This window comes from Chinchilla lanigera, unplaced genomic scaffold, assembly GCF_000276665.1.
Source record: "Chinchilla lanigera isolate Chin_1 unplaced genomic scaffold, ChiLan1.0 scaffold00057, whole genome shotgun sequence".
Lineage (NCBI taxonomy): Eukaryota > Metazoa > Chordata > Mammalia > Rodentia > Chinchillidae > Chinchilla > Chinchilla lanigera.
Genome location: NW_004955458.1, coordinates 6,341,447 through 6,349,811, shown reverse-complemented (window position 1 = coordinate 6,349,811; position 8,365 = coordinate 6,341,447). Strand labels below are relative to the sequence as shown.

Here is an 8,365-nt window from a genome sequence, read left to right as displayed (position 1 = left end):
ATAACACCTATTTATTTATTTACTTACTTTTTCTGGGAGAATTAGAGTAGATGATAAACTTAATAAATTAAACATATACTCCAATTTCTTACTTGTGTGAAGGACTAACATAGCAAATTCAAATGAAGATACAGGATGAGGTTTTTTTACTTCCTCTTCTTATTTCTTCCCTCCTGTCTCCCCCTATCTGCATATCCCCTTCTTATCATCACAAAGTTTATCTTTCCATTTTCCATAGTGCTTCCCATAATGTCTATATTAAATGACATTTCTGCCAACAGTGAATGGTTTTCCTTCTCCAAATCCATGGTGGCATTTATTAATTTTTGATAATAGCCATTCTACTTAGGGTAAGGTAACATCTCCTTATTGATTTGAGTTGTACTTAATGATTAGTAATGTTGAGCATTTTTACATATATTTATTGGCCATCTCTTATATGTTCATGTGGGAAATGTCTAGTCAGATCTCTTGCACATTTTAAAATCAGACTACTTATGGAGGTTTTTTGTTTGTTTTTGTTTGTTTTTGCTATTGATTTTGGTTCATTATATATTCTGGACAACAATTTCTCATCAAATTTTAAAAATATAGTAGAGTGGACTTCTGAAGCAATCTGCTCCTGTGCTTTCCTTTGATAGAGGACTTTCTATTAGCAGTCCAATTTTACCCCTTATTGGTCTGTTGAAATTTTATATTTTTACCTGATCCACTTTTGATGTTGTGATTCAGCTTGACTTAAGTAAGTTGACAGATTCCTAAAGCTCCTTGCATGTCTGTGGATGATTAACATCTAGATCACAAATTCAAGAGGGAAGACCCACCCCTCATGTGTGTAGCTCCAACCAACAAACTTGTACCCTGGAAAGAATTAAAAGGGGGAAAATAAATAAATACATACATACATACATAACTTGGATCAAGCTAATTACTCTGGCTAGTATTTTGAGTGCTGTATGGAACAGTAGGGGTTAAAGTGGACAAACTTGTCTTATTTCCACATTCATTGATTGGCATGTGTTGAGCAATCCTTGCACTCCTGGGATGAAACCTACTTGGTCATGATGTATCATCCTTTGTATGATTTTCTGTATTTTGTTTGCCTGATTCTTTGCTAATTGCATAACTTGTATTGGTTTCACTGCAGATGAAGAAAGATGCAAACCCTTATTTCAATATTTACAGAATGGTTTTGGCAAGTTAAAGTCTCCTCCTGTTAGTTCTCCATGTGATAGAATGGCCTCTGAGATCACTGTTGAGTGGAGATGGACCTAGAGTTTGTGACTGATACTGCATCTGAGGTGCAGATTATGGTTGGTGAGCTTATTATCAGGGACTCTAGTGTGTGTGAGTCCTATCTCATACATTAGTGGACTGAATATGTCTAGGACCTTGTTCTGTGGGGCTAGATCTGGAACAAACATCAACTTCATGATTCACAGAAATAAGAACTGTTACCACTGGTCTCTGACAGGGGCCACTCTGAATAACAGTATGGCTCCATGGGGCTGGCTGTCCCACCATGGTCTGTGGCTGAATTGGGTAGAGACTGTATCACAAAGCTATTTCAGGGTCCGCAGTTGTTATAATTTAGGTCTGGGGTCTTCCCAAAATGTCACATGTGTTTGGAAGGTGAATGGATGATAGGAGTGCTATCACCAGTGAATTTATCTTCTGATTAATTTTGCAGCTGAATGTACTGTTGTCACATGGTTAACCTTTTAAACTTCTCAAGTTGACACAATGAACAACATCCTAGAATGGTAAGGGCATGTCCTTCTCACCCCAGGATGTAGAATTGTTGAGTCACTTAGTTAAGCTTCTAGACTCCTCAAGTTGACACAGTGTGTCAACCATAATACCTATTTATTTATTTACTTACTTTTTCTGAGAGAATTAGAGTAGATGATAAGTTCAATATATTAAATATATATTCCAATTTCTAACTTATGTGAAGGACTAACTAATTTGTCCTGAGTGCTAAACATGGAACTACAGGATATCATGTTTCTCTTTCTGGATTCAGTCTTGCTTTAGTCTAGATCCTTTCTATCCCACTTTTTCCTCCTGTTGGAAATGGAATGTCTACCTTGTGTCTTTCTATGTTGGTGGTTTTAAATTTTCTCTAACTAAGGCTCACACCTAAATGGTTACCTTCAATCTTACAGAAGACTTTGGACTTGGACTTTTCAGCCATCCTGAAACTGCTAAGACTTTGGCAGTGCTTGGAGATGAGCTGAATGCATTTCATACAATGAGATGGACATGAGACTTTTGAGGACTGGGACTTAATATTAAAGTTTAGATCTATAGCTGGGAATATAGCTGAGTGGCACAGCACCTGCCTGGGTAGCTCAAGGCCCTGAGTTTGATTCTTGGTACAAAAAAAAAATCATAAAGTTTAGATCTATAGAGTCTCCCCAACCACTCCCCCCCCACTCATGTATTTGCAAGGTGCACTAAACTCATGAGTGGATTCAGTAACTGGTGACCTCAGCAGCTGAGTATAGCGCTGGAAAGTGAGGCCTAGTCAAGGTGGGTCACTGGGGGCATGATCTGGAACAGTGCATCTCTCTCCATAGTTTCTCCCTTCTCTCTGCTTCTTAGCCACTATCAGCAAGTTTTCTCTGCAACACATCTTTCCACCAAGCCCTTTGTGCATTGGAACCAACTGTAACCATGAGCTAAAATAAACTTCTCTTTCTTTAAGTTGTGGGTGTCAGATATTTTGTCCCAGTAATAAAAAAAAATGTGACAAAAACAACAGTAAAGACCAAAATCTTCACGCCTGTCTCTAGGGTCACAAAAAGATGTATCTTCTGGTGGTTTCCCAGGTGATCAGGCCTGCTCCCATGCCATGGTTTGGAAGTGGTGGAACGCTTATATACCAATTCAAGAAACACAATGGGAGTAAGGTCAGGGCATCAGCCTGCAAGGTACTGCTGGACATGCTTTCCACCAGGTCACCATGTGGCCAAAAGAACTGTTCCCAGCCCACAAACCAAAGGAACCATTGTCAGAGGCCATTTGAAAATGTAGTGTAAGACAGATTTGCAAGCCTGCAACAGACTGAATCAGCGGGGCCCATCCTTCAGTGAGACTCTCCCTGGTACAACACCTCCCAGAGCATAACTGGGCAACTAAGTTTTACAGATATTTCCTAATCTACTACAGGACTGATGTTCACAACCTGACTTGGTGACACCAGTGTGTGAAATGTCCAGAAGATTCCTATGTAGGCAGAAATAGTCCCATACCACAACTGTGAGAAACAGGAGCTGGGATTCAATGACTCTTCAGGATCTTCTGTGGGACAGAGGCTTGTGAGCCTCTTTAGGTACATATCTTAGCCATACCCTGTACAAAAAAGTAACTTTAGGGCTTCAGCAGAGAGGGAATGGCTCTGAGATGGAGCACCTTCAAGACCTATTAGGAGATGAAGCCGCACAAGCCTGTCCCAATGGCTCAGATGGGCAAGTCTCCTCTGACCTTGTGCAAATAGTACTAAGCTAAGATTATAACTGAGAGGAGCTGAAGCAAATTTATTGGATAACCTTGATGTCCACTGCTGAAGCCAATGCTAGTAGGAAGACGGGCTGGTCTGCCAAGGCACTCTTTATTATAATTCTGCCTGACCCTCTTGGCAGATGGTTTTGGTAGCAAAACAAGGCCAAGTGAGGCTTTTGCCATGACCCTTGGAGAATGAGGTTGTTTTTAGGTCTAAGCCAGGAGCATAGTTGTTGGGCCTGCCACCCACATGGGAATTTGCACTCTCAAAATGTCCTCCTAGGTCTTGGGATTCCTTGAGCTTTTATAACCTGCCTGAATCCAAGGCTCTCAGGTCTCAAAGCTGATAGGCAGAAGTAGTTGTCTGTTACCTTAGTGATCAGACTTTCATGCCCAAACTATTAATCATTAGTGGCAACTGTTTTGCAAGCTTTTTATTTTAATTGAGACATAAAAATCTAAGGCATCTGAGTATATATTTTCATGTTATATCTAATCATGGCAAATTTATAGTCTATGCAATAGAGGAAAATATTTCATTTGTTAATGTAACTCTCTAAAGCCATTGATAGACCCAACAAATATTTGTAGATATACTTGTAATAAATATACTAGTAATAAAAAATGGAAAAGAGTGTTTTCTTTCAAGGTTATGCTCTTAATTTGTGAGACAATTAATCTCGAAGGATAAAATACTCAGTTATAATAGTGACATGCTAGGATAAAACAAAGTTCTATGTGAACACATAAGAATACCTATCACAGACAGAAAAGGCAGAAAGTAGAAGTAATTGATGCCTTAGATGAATCCTTAAGGTTGGATAAGAATTGATGAAGAAAATAAAAGTGGAAAAGCCATTCTAGGTAGAGAATGCCATTAAATGATCTTACAATTTGGGTGTAATTTGTACTCACCAAACCTCATGTTGAAATTTGATTACTTATTTAATAGTGTTCAAAGTGGGTGGGAACTTTGATAGGTGTTTAGGTCTATGAGACAGATCAATGCCTTTCTCTCCAGAGTGGGTTCATTCCTAAGGGAGCGAGTTGTTATAAATCAAACTGGTACTTGTGTTTTGCCTCTTCTATTTCCACTTTTCTTTCCACAATGGTAGTACCCCCTCACCAGAGACTGCTACTTTGTCCTTGACTTCCCGGCCTCCAGAACCATGAATTACATCTCTGTAAACTTTCCAATCTCAGACATTTTGTTATAGCTACAGGAAATAGACCAAGAATGCCAAGCATAGGAATGGAATGTCAGCAAAATTAAACACCAGACTTGAATTCATGATTTAATGGAAGCAAGAGAGTGCAGATACTCAAAGATGAACATGGGAATTAAGTAGAATGAAATTAATGTCCCATGTTCTAAAGAAAGTTGGGTGTTGGCCTGAAAGGTTGGGTGTTGGCCTGAAAGGATTTAGGAGTCCTTGCAAATTTTGAGCCAGAAAATGATCTAAAAAACATAAAGGAATGAATTAAAGGTAAAGCAGAGAATAGGCAGAGAAAACAAACGAGAAATGATGAAAGAAATGGTAGTTCTATTGGCGATAAAGACAGGCTTACTTGGTTGAAATTCTCTTGCTATGGAGAAGAGAAATTTCTATTTTTTTGTTATGGGAGACTAAGGTCTGATTGTTGGCATCTATTTTCTCTAGCACCAAAAAACACCAGTCTACAGATAGAAAATAATGACATTAACATTTAGAAATAAATAAACAAAGGGAGAGACGATCAGAATTCTTATTTAAATTTTTTTTTAAATCGTTCTTTACTTACACTAATTTGTACTTTTTTTATTTGTAACAAAGTATCCGTTCATACCAACTGGAAAAAGTGGGCACCTATTTTCAGTGAAGGATTATGGTAATACTTGACTCCATAGACACCTCAACTTATTACCCTCTTAGCTTACCAGGTAAATTTCAATTGTATTTCCAAATAGTCCAAGGGAGTTCAGCCAGAGACACTGACAGTACTTGTGACAGCCGCCTTGCCCTTGTCCGATCATCTCTCTTGTCCTACTGTTCAAGTGACATATTCTTTTATTTGGCAATTGTTTCTTAAATAGTCACTATTCTAGATGAAAAGAATAAAACAGTAAAAAAAAAAAGTCTCAGGTCTCAAGGAACTGATTTTTAATGGAGTTTATAATACAACAAAAGAAGTAAAGAAACCAGGCACCACTGTGTGGGTCCACATTCCACCCCTGTAACTAAACAGCTCAGGTAATCAGAAGGGGAAAGGTTTATTTGGGCTCACAATTTGGAGGGTTCAGTTCATGGTCACTTGGCTCCATTGCCTTTGGGCATGTGGCAAGACAGTGTGTCATGGCACAGAGTATACGGAAGAGGAAGCTGCTCACCTCGTGGCAATCAGGAAAGCAAAAAAGGAGAAAAAACGTTTTTAGGGTCCCAGCATCCCCTTCAAGGGCACACACTTGATGACCTTCTTTCTTCCCCTTAAGCCCTACCTCCTAAGGGTTTCATAACCTCCCAAGCACACCACAGGCTGGAAATCAAGCTTTCAGCACATGGGTCTTTGGGGGAATATTCTAGATCCAAAACAGAGCATGCCTGCATGCAAAGCAGTTGCTTTTCATATACACATTCACTAACTTCTCTTGCCTGGAAACATGACTCAGTCTGAGCTCTGCTCTCCTACTCAACCTTTGTTTGGCAACTTTCCCAAGTCCTCCAACTCACTGTGTATTTCTTTGTCACCTCATTTCTTTTCCATTTTGTCTAGAATGCTACATATTCTGGGAGTTGAGGCTTTAACTTTTATTGAAATAAAAATGCATTTTGCTTGAGGATTTAATGAAGTAATTGTGTTGAGCTCAGTACGGTGATAGTAATACCTCTTAGCTATATTGTTCATAGGGAGCAAAAGGGCATGGCAATTAAAGAAAATTTCTGTGTACTAAGTACTGCAAGTTAATGGAATCTCTTGGCCCACAAGCTTTTTCTACAAGTAAGTATTTTAGGTTTTGCAGGGCATGCAAGCTCTATAGCAAATATGCAATTCTGTTGTAGTGTGAAAACAGCTACAGAGAATATGTAAGCAAATGAACATAACTCTTTATCAATAAAACTTTATTTACAAAAGCAGTTAGTGGGTCAGATTTGGCCAGTAGGTTATAGGTTGCCAATCCCTTTACTGGACCACAGGATTCCAAACAGCAGAGTTTTTTTTTGTCTACTTTTTTTTCAGTAACAACTTCAGGCAACCTGAAGGATCAAATACCTTTTGATCAGAAGGTGTTAGGTGACATTCAAAAGAAACATTTCACATTAGTGAATGTTAATTCACATAAAGAAAAACATGAAAGTAGTAGTTAAGCCAAAAAGAAAATGTAGAATAAACTGTTTCATACTTTGGTTTAATAATACTATAAATTCTAAAAGTGCCAAAGAAGTCAAAATCACGTTTTTTTTTTTTTTTTCAGGTAAATCAGAAGACTGAAGCACTGCATATACTCATGTTAGTCCATAGACACCTCTGTACTAGACTTTCTGGCTGCATTGAGAGACCTCAGCTGACTCAATCAAAAGTGTGAATTGTGAAGTTCAAGGATAAAGTCAGTTGTGTGGAGTTTGACTGCACTTAAGTGTAAACAATACTGTTGGAATAAGAAGCATATTCCTTCTCAGAACTTACACATGCCTGGAAAATGTAATTTGTCCATGAGTGCTAGCGATGAAACAGTGGGCAAGTCTCTGTGAGATAAATGATGCCAGCAGTGATATTTTAAACAGCTAGAGCCTTATACTGATGACTTTTCACTATTTACAAACATTAAACTTTTTCTTTCTATAGCCCCACCTAAACCCATCCCTCCAAAAATTTACCCAGAATCATTTAATCCTGTTCACCAGGTGCACCTTGTACATCAAGCTCCATATAATGTGCCTTCTTACTGCTCAAAGAATTAATCAAATCTTGGAGACCTCTTGCTGGATTTTCTCAGATATTATGCTACACAATTGGACTGTCACATGATTTCAGTTCATGAAGTGAAAGCCATTCCAAGGTCTGATGGTACTGAATGGAGAAATACATAGATCTGTGTAGAAGAATCTTCTGATGGAACAAATACAGTCAGAGCTGTACATGAAAGGCAGAAGTTTGACATGATCAACCATCAATTTTTAAACTTATTTCATAGATTGAAAAGCAGAAAATATCTAAACAGGATACTACCTTGAAGAACTGCCATCCTGGAAATGTAACCAGCCTCTAATTCTTAAATTCTTCTGAGAAATGTAAGACAAGGGTTACATCATAATACATCTTGTTTACATCCATCATGTTTTATTTTCAATTGTTCTTTTTGTTTCATGTTTTATTTTAAAAGGACGTACTTGCATAAAGATTGCATATTTTATTATGACATTTCCTAATAAAATCTTTTGATTTGAAAATGAAAAAAAAATTGTGCTATCATGAGATTATATCACACAGCTGATGGAAAAAAGGTGATTTAGATAGATTTTAGATTCTGGATATGAAGGCAACTATTAATACTTTGTGAAATGTAAGAAAACAGTAACATTGAATGTACTTTAGGAAGGGAGGGCCTGGTTGGAAGAGGTAGGTGACTGGGGCCATAACCAGGAAGGTTATACTCTTGTGTCCAGGTCTTCCCTTCCCTCTGCTTTGTAGCTGTGGTGGGTTCTGTCTTGCCCTTCCACTATACCATTTCTGCCTTGGAAGTAGCCAACCATGGACTAAACCCTCTGATACCATGAGCCCAATAAACATCTCCTTTAAATTTCAGGTTTCAGCTGTTTTGTCCCAATGACTAAAGATTACGAATATTATAGAGAATATGGTAAGAGAACTAGAGGTCAGA

At 38.2% G+C, this 8,365-nt stretch overlaps 1 pseudogene; it reads left to right on the top strand.

The window, feature by feature from the left end:
* The window catches only part of LOC102004568, a 17,635-nt pseudogene extending 9,893 nt beyond the window's left edge, over positions 1-7,742 (top strand).
* Positions 7,743-8,365: the final 623 nt, after the last annotated feature.